Genomic DNA, 16,508 nt, shown 5'->3' on the forward strand with positions numbered 1-16,508 from the left:
AACTGTGATCAGGCTTAGCAGGTAAAGAGAAAAAACGATAGGCGGGGTAAGGGGAAGGGTTAGGTTGTGATACAGAAAGAGATGCCAAAAAGCGACTGTATGGTTGGCAGAGGTGAAGCCAGAGAGAGAGTGGACTGTTACTGTATTCTCAAGAAACCAAATAGAGAAACTGTTAAGGAAGAGGAAAAAGATGTTCCACCTTAAATTCATGCAAATTCAACAACTCATGGACATCAGGGTTTCACTGCTGTTTTAAACCAGCACGCACCTCACCTATTGGGCATCATGTCGACCAGCCCTGGCCTTGGTTCACCTGACCAGAACGGGGGCTCACAGACCACTGGACCTGTTGGGCTCCAGACCCTGTTGGACCTACTAGTGGGGGTCTATCAGGAGTTCTACTCCTCACTCTTTGCAAGGGAGAAGTATGTATCTCGTTTCCTGCAATGGGGTGAGTGTTTTCTCTTATTTGTCGACCTTCTGGTTGGAGGGATGACCGCTCAACCCCTCAGCCACAACAGATGTTAACTGTTGTGGCTGAGGGGTTGAGCGGTAACTCACCGCACTCTTCTATCTTTTCAGTGATTTCCTTATTTTCCAGTGCCATAGGAATCTCTTTCTCTGTTGCAACCAAAACAGTGAGAATGTGATATTTCCAAGGGCTTTTACTTTAGAATTCTACCCAGATAGAATGTTATTGTCTGGGTGACAATCTGAGGTGGTGATTTTGGAAAAAAGAAATTAATCTTACGAAACAGATTCATTATAAAGAGTGAAGCCTTGACCGCAGTCCTGTACTGCTGTCAGTTTCGTCGGTTGCCAGATAAGTGGATTCTAAAGGTCTGACAAATCATTCCTGTTTTCTACATTATTGCTGGTCAAGTTATCAATTCAAGGCCGAAAAGACCAGGCCACAGGGAAATGTCCCTGCAGTCCTGATGTGCACTACGCCACTGGTGATGAGTAAGAATAAGTGATAAGGCCTTCACTACTACATAGAGAATGATCATGGTCATGGTTAAAATATTGACTATTGTTGAAGTGCAGAATATTACCAGTATCCTGATGTTTCCTTGATCCGTCCATCTTCCCTGATCTCCTCCTCTTGACTTTGTTCATCCAACTCTGTGAAACAATATAGCAAGCTAGCAGGTGAGTAAAGTACTGAAGTAAATACAAAGGCATATCAGAGAGGAAAAGGTGAGGCCATTGGCAATATCAACATTTTCCCAAGAGATCTTATCCAACTCTATAAACCCAACTTTCATTGAAAACAGTTCCACAACCTCTGTAGTTTCCGTAAATGTCAACAAAGATGTAGCAACTCTGAAAATTAGTTAGTTTTCTTCTGTGCTGCATTCTAAATACACACAATTTGCCAGTTTGGGCACTTTCTTTATGAGTTTTATGAATTGGAGTAGATCTGATGTTATGTGCAATAAATATACTTGGGAGATTTTTGTGTAATATGATTGAATGTAATCACTATGAGGGTTTTTTTCAACATATTTAGCAAGAAAACGTTTTAGTTGTGTAAATACCTGTATGTATATGCTGGGATAGGAATAGAAATTATTAAATACTGTATCAAAGTAATTCAGTGAAATGCAATTGTAGAATTTACTTGATTGGCCAAAAACGTTCAATTTTTTTTCAATTGGGCTCATGTTGCTGTCCACAACTGAACTTGTGACATGGTAAATGGTTTTGTATTTATATTACGCTTTTCTGCGTAATATAAATACGCACTCACTGGATCGGCTGGTGGCCGAGTGTGAAGCGGCTGGGATGAGGATCAGCACCGCTAAATCTGAGGCCATGACTCTTAGCAGGAAACCAATGGATTGCTTACTCCGGGTAGGAAATGAGTCCTTAGCCCAAGTGAAGGAGTTCAAGTACCTCGGGGTCTTGTTCGCGAGTGAGGGTACTATGGAGCGTGAGATTGGCCGGAGAATCTGAGCAGCGGGGGCGGTATTGCGTTCGCTTTACCGCACCGTTGTAACGAAAAGAGAGCTGAGCCGCAAGGCAAAGCTCTCGATCTACCGGTTGATCTTCGTTCCTATCCTCACCTATGGTCATGAGGGCTGGGTGATGACCGAAAGGACGAGATCGCGGGTACAAGCGGCCGAGATGAGTTTTCTCAGAAGGGTGGCTGGCGTCTCCCTTAGGGATAGGGTGAGAAGCTCAGTCATCCGTGAGGAACTCGGATTAGAGCCGCTGCTCCTTTACTTAGAAAGGAGTCAGCTGAGGTGGTTCGGGCATCTGGTAAGGATGCCCACTGGGCGCCTCCCTTGGGAGGTTTTCCAGGCACGTCCAGTGGGAAGGAGACCTCGGGGAAGACCCAGGACTAGGTGGAGAGATTATATCTCAACACTGGCCCGGGAACGCCTCGGGATCCCCCCGTCAGAGCTGGTCAATGTGGCCCGGGAAAGGGAAGTCTGGGGCCCCCTGCTTGAGCTGCTCCCCCCGCGACCCAACCCCGGATAAGCGGATGACGATGAGTGAGTGAGTGATGAGTTTTCTGGTCGTGATAACCACTTAAAGCTCTTTACAGTAAGGTTTTACACAAACACACACATTCATACAGCGCATCTATTAGCAGCACTTTTGCTGTTCTATGAGGGGCAATTCAGGGTTCAGCATCTTGCCCAAGGACACTTCGGGGAAGACTGGGTATCTCACCGTCAGGTTGAAGGACGACCGCACTACCCATCAGCCACAGCCGCCCTTGGTCCTTAAACGATCTTTTCACTGTCCTCTCTTGCTCAAACCTTTAACAGAACCAGACTCAATGGCTCGACCAAAACATGATGCCTAATAATCCGTTTATGTAATTTCAAAATATGAAGGAAAGAAAACTCCCTTATTAACTGGAAGAAACCTTGAGCAGAACTAGACCCAATGTGGGCAGCCATCTGCCTTGACCGGTTGGTGTGAGTGGAGAAAAATGGGGAAGAAAGGGGAGCTCTATCAGAGAGGGGAGAGGAGAGGGGGGGAGAGAAAACAGGAACATTTGTTTACCGATCATGTTTCTGCTCTGTCGGACCGGTTGTAATAATGAGAATAATAAGTTTGATAATTATAGATGTAAATTATAGCAGCACCATTTAATATAATGATAATAACAAACATGATCCATCCCAAACTATAAGCTATATCAAAAAAGAACATTCTAAGTCTAACTCTAAAGGGATAGTTCACTGAAAAATTTATATTCACTTATTATCTACTCACCCCTATGCCGATGGAGGAGTGGGTAAATTGTTTGAGTCCACACAACACTTCTAGAGTCTCAGCGGTAAACTTTGTTGCAGCAGAATCCGATACAATTGAAGTCAATGGCGATTTGTACTTCAGAGGAAATAAAACAACAGGAATAACATACCATGCCTCCATACTGCTCCTGTGGTGTCATCAGTGTTTGCAAGCCCCGACATTTATATTCGACTTGAAACAGTGTCATTTACACTGTATTTTAAGCTTAAATGTTTGTTCATATATTCCTACGAGGTGCGTTCACAGACCCCCGGACACACCTTTATGTTGCTATGTCTGCTAGATTATCATTTACCCAATGTAAATAACCTTGTTTCATGTCAAATCTGAATCTGAATGTTGGTGCTTGTAGGACACCAAACGTAAAAGAACAACAGAACCAAAACATAAAATGCCTCCATACTGCTCCTTTGGTCTCATGCAAGTGTCCATAAGCCCCCACATTCAATTTCGACTTAGAAACGGCATAATCTACATCAGGTCTTTAGCCTAAATTTCCACTGTTATCCTCCTATTAGTCACTACTGCAGTAACTGCAGGTAATTCAAGTTATTGTGATACTCACAAGTTTTATTTTAGTTTGAAGAAGTGGTTGCCATTTACTTAAATTGTATTAGATTTGGCCACAATACTGTTTACCCCTGAAACTCCCAATAGTTACTGCAGCAGTTTAAATCCAGGAGAAACCTACAGATTTTTATTCATGCCTTAATTTCCCTTTGTTTGCTTCACTGATATTGTCTTATTCATCTGCCTGGGCCAATAGCATATACATTAATTACAGCCTGTCCAAAACACTGCATTCAGATTATTCAAACAACACTAAGAAGTCAACTATTCATATCTGTTTCTCACTGTTGTCCCATTTACACATTTGTCTGTCTTTGATTGCAGTATCTTCATTCTGTAATTTAGTTTTGCAAACAAAACCAGAAATACCAGAAATACATTAAGCATAGGAGTATTCCATCGCCGCCCTCCAAAATAAAAAAGGAAAAAAGATGATAGTGATAAATTTAGTTTTCATTATTATTTTTAAAATGTATTAAATTATGCAAATAACACATTACAGTAAAAAGGGTTCATCCTGCCAAGATTATCTTTAATTAAAATTAAACTGAATTTGTAATGTTTTTGTTCAAGTATGGTGTTTTAAAAAAAAAAAATTTAACTGCTGTTTTTTTCCTGCACTGCATGTTGGCTATTTCAGTGGTCTGTTAAGCAGTCAACACAATCTTCAGATCCAAGTTCACAACTTTTCAAAAAAAACAAATGTTTTTGTGCAGTAACAAAGCAAATATTGTGCTTTTACTTTGAAGAACAATTCCTAAAGAGGAAGTGATTCGATGAATTTTACTTCCATGATCAATATAAGCACCCATAGCACCTGGTGTCTGTGTCAGTATTGTGAAATAATAATGTTGGGCCAGAGCCCAGAGGCTGAGCACCAGACACTGGAGCCGATGGGTAGACAAAGGGTTGTAAACTTTTGGCGGGAAAACATTCTTCAGCAGGCCTAAGAATCTCCCCCTGGTGGTTGGAAAATGTCCTGAAGAGCCTTTAGGACCCCCGCTGAGTTCCAAGCCCCGCCCACTGAGGTCCAACTCTGACACTCAATTGGCTTAAAGCCAGCATCATCCTATGACCAGCACCTCAAGAAGGCAGCACCTCTCAGGTAGAATAAAACCACTGAGACATCAATAATCGCTGCTCATTCTCCCTGCTCAGAACTTCGACCAGGGCCCTTCGGGGCCTCTAAGATGTTCCAGCTCTAATGGGGACAACATCCACAAAAGTTTGTTCTAGCTTCTATTTTCTTTTATCTTAAGTCAACACTTATTTTGAAAGACTATTTTTTTGTTTTTAACTTGAAAAGGCCGTGCACAGGAACTCGCTAGCTGGCCGAGCTCAGAGACTTTCTTTCCAAATCCACAGCTGCGTCACCGCTGTTCATTCCCTGCAGAAGAGACGAAGCAGAATTCCGTTCCAAGAGCAAGAGAAGTTCGCTCTATTCGGCCCAGCGCTGACCTCCGTTGCAACCACGAGACCCACCGGAGCACCGCTTAAGAGGCCAGGACTTCACTGATTTGTTTTCCAGGAATCCGCCGTTCGAGCACGCATCCTGAGGTTTAACGACAGATTCACTGGACTTCCGGAAATCCGCGCCCCACGCGCAAGCAACACCGCGGAGGTCACAGTAAGAGGCTTTATTGTCTGGGCAGAGAGTTTAAATACTTAGCGTGTCATTTTATTTGAGTGTGTTTGTTTGTAGATCGCTGATCTGTTTTTAGCCGTTACACGGCGGACCGAGACGTCACATCCGGTTCCTTTGTCTACGTAACAAACCGGCGCATCCTTTTTACGTGTTACCGTCAGAGATATTGTGCGGAGATTTACAACTGTTAAAAGATAAATCTCACGTAACTAGACTGCCTGCTTCGCTGGAAGTTTGTCTCTGACGATGTTTTGAGAGCTTTCCTGATCTCTCTCTATCTCTCCCTCTCTCTCTCTCTCTTTTCTCCTAAACCTGTTTTTACACACGTCCCGACCTCCTTTCACATATTTCATGTTACATGGAGAAATCTAGATTTAAAGAGCCTTTATACATCTCGACGCCATTCGGCGCCAAAACCACGAGATAAGAAATCTCTTTGTCTTAAAGATCCCCTTTGTTAAGGTCAGTGACCGGCAGCCATTTTGCTTTTCGCAACGTGGCTTCACTTAGGTAACCTCCATCTTGAAGGTACGTGAATGTAACATCCCCTTGAATTCGGCCAGAGGACGTCACCACGTGACCTCGTCATTACGCCATAGCCACTCCCCTTTTTCTTTCTTACACACACACACACAAACACACAGAGAGACACAGACAGGCAGACACACACACGACCACACACACACATAGATACCCCGTATCACATGTGTGGTCTTAATTGTGATAAATGCTGCTGCTGTTGTTGCCATCTTTGAAATATTGGAGTTTGTTAAATGAAGAATCATTGAAATAACATTAACTTTGTTTCCCTTTAATAAATACTTTTGTAATTAAAGTATTGGTATTTCTGTGATTATTTGTGCATATGTATGTGAATGCAGCTGGATTACTATAGCCTGTGCTCGAACTTAAAACCCTTCATTGTTTATTATATAATCATTAATATTAAATATTGAGATTATTAATATAACTTATATCATTGAGACTGATATTTAAAGATTGAATTGTTGGTCCCTGTAACCAGGGTGGTGCCCCGCGACAATAAGCAATGATTACAGATTGTATTATTCTTAATTGATAATTTTATTGTTTTCATTAATTGTTTCAACTATTATTAATAGATAACCGTATCATTTCTAATTAATTGTGTTACTATTACTACTTAATTAATAGCTTTATAATTTGTAATTATTTTTGATAAATAATTGTTATTTTAATAATCATATTTCATGATTATTAATAATTAGCCAACGTCAAATCTACTCCTACTATTGCACAACAATAATCAAATCATCATAACGATGTCGAGGCAATTTTGACTGACAATTTGAAAGCGCTTTACATTACAGTTTTACATTCACCTATTGAGACACACATTCCTACGTGTAGCACTCTCTATGAGAAGGAGCAATTTGGGGAAGATTTAACCGCTAACCTTCTGTTTAGAGAACCCTGACCCTTGAGCAACAGCCCTCCTGTGCACATTAAAGTAATTGCACCTGTTCATTGTATCGAGATTATCTGGCAAACAGTCTTCTGTTCAGCTGAAGGATACAGGGAGCATCAAACCGACTATATGTTTCAAAGAGGCTGGTCTGATTTGACCACATCTGAAAAAGGAAAAGCGAGGAGGCACAGTTTAGTTTAACAGTTCCAAAAGGTTAAACCATTTGCACAGATGTGGGCACACCTGACCGCATCACTTTAATCAGCTTAAAATCACTTTATGAGAGTCTGTAAGGATCGGGCGAGCCGTGGTAGGAATAACCTTCGTTCGGTGTTCGCATTTTGCTTTGGATCGGATGTGGTTCAGGAAGAAGAGTGGGCCATCTACAGTTGCAATCAGAAATATTCAACCCCCCAAAGATTTTAAGGATTTATCAATTAAAGTAGACAGCATCTTGTTCTTTGATCACGATTCTGCTTCGGATGCCTTCTTTATGAGTTGAGTGATAAAGAAAATCAACACGGAAAATGCATGATGTAGTATTTGTGTGTAGCAGTATATTTTGTTAAGATAGCCATGTCACAATTATTCAACCCCTATATAATATTGTTGTTTTTAAAGCTGTCTGACAGTTTTTTTTTTGTCCTAAAGTTGAGTTGAAACATTAAGCCTTTGGGGACTCTATACTGATCCTTCATTTGCTTCAGCTGTGATGCATATATAAACCCCACCCATGAAGGTATTCAAGGTGAGTTGCAATCATGGGAAAGACAAAGGAGCTTACACAAAAGCTGAGAGAGGAGATTATTTCATCACACCTGAAAGGCCTTGGGTAGAAGAAGAATTCCCCAAAAAATTATATTCCAAGAGACACAATTGGGAACATTATAAGGAAGTTTACAACTGATGGAGCAGCTTCAAACATGCCTGGCCGTGGAAGAAAGCCCAGCATTTCATCAAGGACCCTCAGCAACTTAGTCAGAACAACTCAGATAAACTTAAGACTTAATGGCCGGCTCCAAGATGCACTCAGCTCTTGACCACAAGCAACATCAAAAGTCGACTAGAATATGCCAGGAGGAATTTGGATAAGCCTACAGAGTTTTGGGTGACAGTTCTATGGACTGATGAAACCAAACTGGAACTGTTTGGACGTATGGACCAGCGGTATGTCTGGCGTGTGAAAGGACAGGCTTATGACCAGAAGAATACCATCCCCACAGTCCAGCATGGAGGTTGGTCAAAGATGATGTTGGGCTGTTTTTCTGCGGCAGGAACTAGCAATCTTTATTGTGTACATGGCATCATGGATTCACAGAAATACCAGGCCATTTTAAAGAGGAATGTGATTCCTTCTGTTGACAAATTAAACCTTGGTGATCATTGGACTCTCCAGCAAGACAATGATCCAAAGCAAAATCTCCAAGTCCACCAAAGCTTGGTTGAGAAAAAGATCCTGGAACGTCCTGGAGTGGCATTCACAGTCACCAGATTCAAATTTGATTGAAAATCTTTGGTGGGATTTAAAGAAGGCAGTTGCAGCATGGACGCCATCAAACATCACTGATCTAGAGGCTTTTACACTTGAAAAATGGGCAAAGATTCCAATCGAGAGGTGTAAGAAGCTTGTCCGCACTTACCGAAAACATTTTTTAGAAGTTATAAAAGCTAGAGGATGCGCCACAAAGTACTGAAGCTGGGGGGTTGAATAATACTGCACATGCACATGTGTTGAAAGAGTTACATTTTTCATTTGAACTTCAAAGTTAAGTCAACTTCTGTTGTCAAAATAACTAAAATACGCATCAATAAATATCATTTGTTGTTTGATGAGGTTTTTTTGTCATTTATTGTCATTATCTGTCATCCACATCACTATAATGTCTATTGAGGTGAGGGGGTTGAATATTTCTGATTGCAAATGTACATGTCAACTGTTCTTTGGCAAGACACTGAATGGCAAATGACCCTGATTATATGAGTCATATGGAAGCTTTATATGAATGTGTGAATGGGACTTGATTGGTTTTTCAAAGTGCTATATAAATATAGTCTATTTACAGTTCTGATAGTTTACTGTTGTTGACCCATTACAAAATGTAACTTCTGCCACTTTTTGCATCTTCTTTCTCACACCTGCACTAAAAATAAAAGCAGTTTCTGACCAACACTCATTGCAGTTTTAAAGGTTTTTAAACCTAGAACACTAACGTCGGGTGTTTTTTACCATCTCCATTGTGTTGCAGCTGTCTGAGTGGCGTGGGTCCCTAGTAGAGATGAGCCGGATACTCGGCTGAAACGAGTATCCGGTACGGATAAAGCACTTTTGCCGAGCACGAGTATTATACGAGTAATACGAGTCATTATCTGTGCTCGGATTGAATGAAAATCCTCACACAGCGTCACAGCGCTCCTCCCCTTCACACACCGCTCTGCTCACTCACTCACAGAACAGCTCTCTGTCTCTCTCAGTCACTCAGGTTCGCGGGTCTTTTCGGTTAACGTTTAGGATTTCTTCAGCTTGAAGTTTGTTTTTATTTCAGTTTTGTACTTACATATTAACCAGTAGAGTTCTGTTAAACGTGGGTTCGTTCAGACGTGGTGCTGGTAGAAAGCGACTCGCGTTGCGTCTCTGCCTGTTTTTTTTAAACAGTTTTTTTTTTTTACTTCACGCATTAAGTGTCTGGCTTCTCTCTCTCTCTCTCTCTACCTCTCTCTGCCAGTCGTTGGAGTTTTTTGTTTTTTTTTAAACCGTCAGTTGGCTCTAACCAGTTTTATTTTACTTCACGCACTGAGTGTCTGACACATTCTAGGTAGTAGTGGTATAAAAAATATTACAAATTAAGCTACACACACACACACACTCCCCCTCTCTCTCTATGTCTCTCTCTTACTCACTCAAACACACACTCACACACACCCACACACATACACTCCCGGGTTAAATCACACCCACTTCCGGGTTAGGCCCCGCCCACTCCGAGTACGGATACGGATACAGATAATTCATATGGTTAACAGATACAGATACAGATAATGCTGTACTCGCTCATCCCTAGTCCCTAGGTTCATGCTGCTCACTGACATCATATAAGGTAGAGTAGTTTTCCTGCTCCCATCCCTGTTTTTTTCAATAGGCACGTGTTTGGGTAATTTTCACCCCACGTTAGTGTTAGAGGGAACATTTTAGTTTCATATGATATAAATTGTAAATGATGCAGGGAGACTGTGCCTTCAACGGAGATGTCCCAGGGCAGGCTGGACCGAAGAATTTCTCTCACTCCACACCCTGTCTTTTCTGCCACTCACCTCTTTTTGTTCACAGCTTTACCACAATGTTTGTATAAATTTGTCTATTTCATCATGTACCGGTCTGTAGCTACAGCAGCGCCGGTAGTTCTGATTGAGATGTCGTTACTAGCTAAGTACACTGTGTTGAATAAGTACTGAGATGTCCTGAGGGTCAGTGAATAAGTCGGGGTGGGACATGTGACAGTTCTTGACCAATGGCTGTGGGGTTGTGTGGTATGACAAGCTCTCATTGGCTGGTTTGTTGGCGGGTCAGGGGTGAATGAGGAAGTGGAGGGAGAAGACGAGTGTTGATGTTGGGAGTGAAGAGACATCTGAATGATGTTATGAAAATAGCCACTGCCCAGAAGCTGTCCCCCGATATGGACAAGCTGGTGAAAGATAAAAGGTGTCGAGTAGGCAAGTGTCAAGTAGGCTGGTCTCCCCATTTATCATAATCCAGTTTGATATGGGTGGGAGGGAATAAAAGGGGTTGGAGTTGACTGATAGCCAGGTTAGTGGCATATAGGCATATGGGTGTGTGGAAATATGGGCTGGGGTTAGGTTTGCCAACTCCTTGAAAAATAAATAAGGGACACCCCATTGGCAGGGCCGGCCGACCCAATTGCCTTGACCCATCCTGGCGTGGTGAATTTTTTTAGCCCCTTTTTTTGTGAGTGAAACGATTTTTTAACTATTTGACCCTGAATTGAATTAGATGCATATTTTTGAGTGACATGAACACATGGAAAACAAATTATTATCCAGCAATTATATTAATAAAATAAACTGGATAAAATAAGAATCTTTCTTAAACAGAAACCTGTCTTGCTTCACTTAAAATTGTATACATTGATATAAAACAATAGATAGAAAGCAGAACATCCATCCTGATATAGTGCATATATATATTTAGTGCAATAAAAAAAGTGCAAACAGTACGTCTTTAGAAAAATGTTAAACATATTTGTGCCTCAAAGGCCAGCAGAAGGCCTACAGAAAAAGTGCGCCGGCACAACGTGCAGTGCGCTTTATATATATTTCCGCGCACATTTTCCACCCAGGTGTTTCCCATTCCTCCCGGTATTTTTGCATCCTTTTCCCCTTTTTTCTCGGAGGAGTACGAGTCGTAATGCTGCTCGAAGCTGCACCATCCCGTAAAGCAGTGTCGGCGTCTGTGTCACCCATGCTGCTTTGTTGTCTTCCACTATCTTCTCCCTATACTAACTTATCTTGCACTATCTTCTCCGCAAGCAACAGTAACTCCTCGACCAAAGAGTACTCATGTGTCAATATGCTGTCAGCTCATTAATCCCAGAGCAGGACATTGCCTGGGAACAAGTTTACCGTAAATTTTCATATAAAGCGCTCTGTTATTTATTTTCTATTGGCATTTTACTGACCATTTTTTAAATCTCTAAGTAATATGGGACAAAGTGCGTCCCTTTTCAGATCAATATGGGACAGGTGCTTTTGTTTCTAAATACGGGACAATTCCATTTTTGAAGGGTAGGTTGGCAACCCTAGATTAAAACTTTAATCTTGATGATGTTTTCCTAGAAGTAGCATCTATTGCACTTCTGTCCGTCCTGGGAGAGGGATCCCTCACATGTGGTTCTCTCTGAAGTTTCTACGTACTTTTAGCCCTGTTAAAAGTTTTTTTTTATATAGTTTTTCCCTACTCTTGTTGAGGGTTAATGGCAGAGGATGTCACACCTTGTTATACCCTATGAGACAAATTATGAATAAGGGCTATACAAATAAAATGTAATTGATTGATTGAAAGTTTGTGCTAAAATGGCGTGGTAGCCTAAAGACTATAGGAAAGGATAATGGAGGCTTTAAAGCGAGGACTTCGAACAAGGTTCATTGATTTAGATTATTCCCTTTATTCCAAATTTAGATTTTTTTTTTAAGAGCAGCAAACGGCCCATGAGTTTTACCGATCTTTCTCTGGTTTTTGCCAAATTATAATTCCAAAAGTGTGGTCTGGCTCCTTTATGTGCTAAACATTTTAGAGACATGTTTGTTTGTTTTTGTAGCATTTTTAAGACTTACGATACGATTTTAAATCTTTACTGCTATGACTGTGGGAAAGTGGAGATCCAGCAGCTATGTCAACAGTAGACTTTCAATGTTTCTCGTAATATCACCAAATCTATGAAAGACCTAGAGACTGATATCTTGGAGCTGTAGAGTTTTGTAGAGCCCTTTAAAGTTTACAAAGCCTTCTGGCCTGAAATGGGAGACAACTCATCTCTGCCTCAGAGATGCATGAGAGCAGTTCAGGGGTCTCATTTATAAAAGAGTGCGTAGGATTCATACTAAAAGTGTACGTACGTACAAAAGCCGGAAACGGCTTAAGCAAAAGAAAATTCCGATTTATAAAACCGAAACAAAATGTTCGCTTTATTAATCACAGTCCACCTGGAAACGTTCGCACGTGGATCTGCCTCCAAATCCGCCCTCTTCACACCCACTTTCAACCAAAAATGGTCAATGCAAAGCACGTCGTGAATATTAAATGATGCTGCTGACCAATGGGTTTCCGCGGTGAGTCCTGACGGAGTCACGGCATCAAGCGTTGAGAAGAGGCAGCGAAACTTTCAGACACTGACATCGAGGTGTTTGTTAGTGAGGTGGAGGTGCAGAGCGAATTTATGGGACAGCAGTGATGTCACTAATACAGAAAATACACTGATGCTCTGCCGTTTCTGTGGATAACACAATGTGTGAGAGTGAAGACGATAGAAGGAACGGAGCCTGAAATAAAAAAAAGATCACAGATCACAGATCAATAGAATCAGCTGAACAGACATCACTGAACCTTCTCTTCTTCCTCATCCTTCCATTCGCATGACATGCACACATCACGCAGAATCCCACACAACTGTCACGGCAGTATTTATTTATTTAGAGCATCGGACCGATACCCTCACATCAGTGGATCCCTCCCTCCCTTTTTTTTATTTCTTGTGTTGGGACATGGTTTTTGTGCAAACCACAGGCCTCCTTTCAGTCAAAACTTTTAACAAGTTCTGGAGTGGACTCAATCCCCCAAGGTGCAACATGTTTTCTTTGTCTCGAGAAAGCCAAAGAACTCTGTACCCCAGGATGTAACAGGATGCTGCATGTCCTGTGGTCAGGACATCACACAAAGGTGTCAAGAACCACCAGGGTCAACTCCTGCTGGTCCCTATGGCCCAGGACCTATGAGGTCATGGGCAAATATAAGGAGAGGTCTCCGCCAAACTCTATTCTCTTTCCACCAACGACCGGAGGTCAGAGGTGCAGCTCTGCAACTCATCTACTCAAGGAAACCTCCTCGCTCTTATCTTAGGGGGTCAGCGACCATTTTGAAAGCAAGCTCAGGAAGGCGTTACTCTTTGGTCAACCACCATTTTTAGAACATTCTAATTTGTTAAAGTGTTTTTATACTTTATTATGTTCATAATAAATGTTTTTCTTTCATAAAGGTTCTGTCATTAATATTGCATAAGTGAACTTTGCAACCGTTACACTGTTAAGAACTCCATAACCTTCACTGTTCATTATATATTCTTTAATAGTAAATATTGAGATTTCTAATCGAACTAGATCTGAATGAGACTGATCTAAATCAATAAATTGGCTCTCTTCCCTTCTTTTAAGGGTGGTGCCCCGCAAGAACTTTAGCCAACTAAAGTTATGATCTAATATTGATATTTTAAATATAAATTTTTTATTTTTTATTTTGATAACCAAATTTATTGAGTGCCTCAAGGCACACCAATCTATGGTAACACTTTTAAGCACTATTGCACAACACTTGTAAGCGCTCTGTGCGCATGATGGCACAGTCACGTTCACTTAAGCGATTTGATGATACACACACAGTGGTAGAAGATATTATTAAAACCTATTAATGACTCAGCTCCGTAAATCTAAACTTAATGAGCTGTAAGTGGTTTTGTTTATTTTTTATTAAAAGGTTCCTGTAGAACAGATATGTCGCACAAGTAAAACTAAACTGTTGGTTTTAATGTAAATTATTTGGATCAATAATCTGGGTTCAGTTCACCACCTCACGTCTGCGTCGCTACTTTCCCGTTTCAAAAATATTCTTATGCATGGGTCAGAGTTTGCGTGGAAATACGCACATTTTCCCGTAAAGTTCGTTTTTATGAATCCCAACGTTCGCGTGAGAAGTGGCGTCAGCAAGTTTCAGGCCTCGTTAGTGCGTAAGCAACAGTTATAAATGAGACCCCTGACCCTGCTGCCTAAAAAGGGGGAACTTACAAAAATAAGCAACTGGTGACCAGTCTCTCTACTGTGCACAGATTATAAACTGCTATCAAAGGTCCTGGCAAACAGGCTGAGAAATGTGATGGACCAGATCATTCACTGGACCCAAACCTACTGTGTGCCAAGCAGGTCCATGGTTGACAATGTGTCACGGATTGGAGATCTTTTGGAACCCTCTGGTTCACTGGGCTTAGATGTTGGTCTGGTTTCTTTGGACCAGGAAAAGGCAATTGACCGGGCTGAGCACCATTACCTTTGGAAAGTCTCAGCTGCTAAGGTGAACTCAACAAAAAGCGAGGTTGTAGCAGGAATTGGTCTGCAGGTCTCTCTCAGCTGCCAGGAGGGCTTAGCTGGAAGAGAGGAGGCCTAAAGTACCTAGGGGTTCATTTAGGAGACAATGGCACAGTAAAGAAGAACTGGTAGGGAGTGGTAGAGAATGTGGAAGGGAGGTTAGCCAAGTGGAAGTGGCTACTACCTCAAATGTCATATACATGAAGAGTACTTATTATCAAGAACCTGGCAGCATCAACCCTCTGTGACAAACTAAAGTGTATTGAACCCCCTGCTGGTCTGCTACAAAAGTCTGTTAAATCATGTAAAATGTATTCTTGGACAAATTACACTGGGTACCACAGAGTGTACTAACCTGTCTAAGAAAGAGGGGTGCAGGGGTTAGTACACCTGGGGAGCATAACAGCAGTTTTCAGACTACAGAACATACAAAGTTACCTAACAGGGAATGATGATGTAGTATTGTAACCAGCTGCAAGCATAATTTTAAGGGCAGTAACAGGTCTTGGTTTAGATGCATCTTTGTTTTTAATGAGCTTGGATTTTATCCATTTGTGTGACCTGCCTCCATTTTCCATTTTCCCTTCAAGGACTGTTTGAACATGAGATTATTTTTCAGCTGATCAACGGTGATAAGAGAGAAGCTGTCTAATAGTAATTGGTAGATTCTTAGCTGTTTCTGAGATTTTTGTTCTTGATGGTGTTTTAGTCAGTGTTGTGCATGAACGAGTTCAAATGAAGGCATTCATTGAACACTGAACAGTATAAGCTGAACGCAGCTTCATGACAAATAATGAATTAGAACGGAGAACACGTTCATATTATCTGAGGTGTAGCTAAAACGTTACGGAATGTTTTCCTTCTCCCGAGGAGAGACGCTGTCTAAATCGAATGCTTGCTCCCCTCATCGCTTGGGTCGATGACTAGCTGACGGGCAGACCGCAGTTTGTGAGATTACAGAACTCTGTGTCTGATCGTCTGATCAGTAACATCGGGGCCCCCCAGGGAACTGTACTGTCCCCCTTCCTCTTCACCATATACACTGCTGACTTTAAGCACTGCACAGAGACGTGTCATCTGCAGAAGTTCTCTGATGACACGGCTATATATTATATCATACTCTTTGTATATTCTTTGTATATATAAGTCTATATACACATATTTATACATGTGTACATGTTATTATTATTATATTTACTATTATTATTATATATACTGTTGCTGCCATTATTACTATATAGTAGGGATGAGCGAGTACAGCATTATCTGTATCTGTCTCTGTTAACCATATGAATTATCTGTATCCGTATCCGTAATCGGAGTGGGCGTGGCCTAACCCGGAAGTGGGCTGGATTTAACCCGGAAGTAGGCCGGGTTGTCTTGAAACGGGCGGGGCTTTAACCAGTATGTTATTTTAAGCATGCTATTTATATGGGTTGATCAGAAATTGTTATATTTATTGCTGATTAGAAAAACTATTACAGGACAGCATCAGCACAACGATTTTGATCACAATAGCAAACAAACTATTTACAGAAGAAGTTTTGCAACAATGAATACAATACATGCTGTTGCAATTATGAAGTGAAATGTAATAACAAGATTTTCATACTCAACATAACTTTCTTTTTTAACTTTGACATTTTTTTATGATTTTATTATTACATTTTTTTTTACATTTATTTCAACACCAGGTAGGTGTGTGTG

The 16,508-nt window shown here is 41.2% G+C and overlaps 1 protein-coding gene across 1 annotated transcript in view; it reads left to right on the forward strand.

Annotated features, from left to right (window-relative positions):
- The first annotated feature begins 9,924 nt into the window (after positions 1 to 9,924).
- Positions 9,925 to 16,508, forward strand: part of LOC133969190 (myotonin-protein kinase) — a 30,825-nt gene continuing 24,241 nt past the window's right edge. The window contains exon 1 of the mRNA XM_062405493.1: positions 9,925 to 10,033. The gene's annotated coding sequence lies outside the window, so the exon portion shown is untranslated. The remainder of the gene's footprint in view (positions 10,034 to 16,508) is intronic.

Source organism: Platichthys flesus, chromosome 15 (assembly GCF_949316205.1).
Source record: "Platichthys flesus chromosome 15, fPlaFle2.1, whole genome shotgun sequence".
Taxonomy (NCBI): domain Eukaryota; kingdom Metazoa; phylum Chordata; class Actinopteri; order Pleuronectiformes; family Pleuronectidae; genus Platichthys; species Platichthys flesus.